Here is an 875-nt window from a genome sequence, read left to right as displayed (position 1 = left end):
ACTGCGGGAGGTCTAGGGTGAGGAAGAGGTGAGAGGTTATTAAACCGCACGGCCACCTAACCAGGATTGTTCTCATCCGGCCGCAGTGGGTGAAACTTAAGACAAAGTCTCGCGGAGTCATCTCCGTAGACGGGAGAAGGGCGTTGTTACAGAACTTCATAGGGGTGATGCTGATCGTCACCGAGGGAAGAATGGAAGGTGTTGTGGATGGCAGCCTGAGTGACGGGAATCCATTGTTCCACTCATTGTCTTGTGCGGTGATGGAGATTCTGAAGACGTTTAGGATCTTTCTGTTGAGTCTTTCGACGAGGCCATTTGCCTGAGGTCTGTATTGGAGTATATGAATAAGGTCAATGTTAAGGAGTTTGCATAGGCTGTTGAATATTCGATTAGTGAATTAGATACCGTTGTCACACGTGTGTTGTTCAGGGGCACCATGGCGACAGATGACGTGTGAGAGGAAGGCGCGAGTGACAGTGTCTGCACTCTTGTCAGGGATAGGGGTGAGTCAGTATAGCAGCTGAAATTGTCAATCATGACGAGCAGGTAGCGATTTCGATTCTTTGCGTGGGAGTGAAACCGGAAAGAATGTCCATACTCACTCTGACGAAGGGTTGTTCTGGTATGTTGTAGGTGAGTGCAGGCGCTGGGGCGACGGTGTGTCCCTTGTAGTGGAGCAGATCTGGCAGCTTTTGACGTGTTTGATAATACGTGGACTAAGTCTGGGGAAATAACAGCGAGAGCGAGCCAGCTGCAAAGTTTAGAAAATAGTTGATGTCCCGAAGTATGAGTATCGTGGAGTGCTTGAATACTATGGGGATGACCAGTTGATTGTACGTACGACGTTGCTTGGATCTACGTAAAATCCTTGGGAG

The sequence above is a fragment of the Penaeus monodon genome, chromosome 20 (assembly GCF_015228065.2).
Source record: "Penaeus monodon isolate SGIC_2016 chromosome 20, NSTDA_Pmon_1, whole genome shotgun sequence".
Lineage (NCBI taxonomy): Eukaryota > Metazoa > Arthropoda > Malacostraca > Decapoda > Penaeidae > Penaeus > Penaeus monodon.
The sequence above is the reverse complement of the archived record's forward strand: the minus strand, read 5'-3'. Positions refer to the sequence as shown.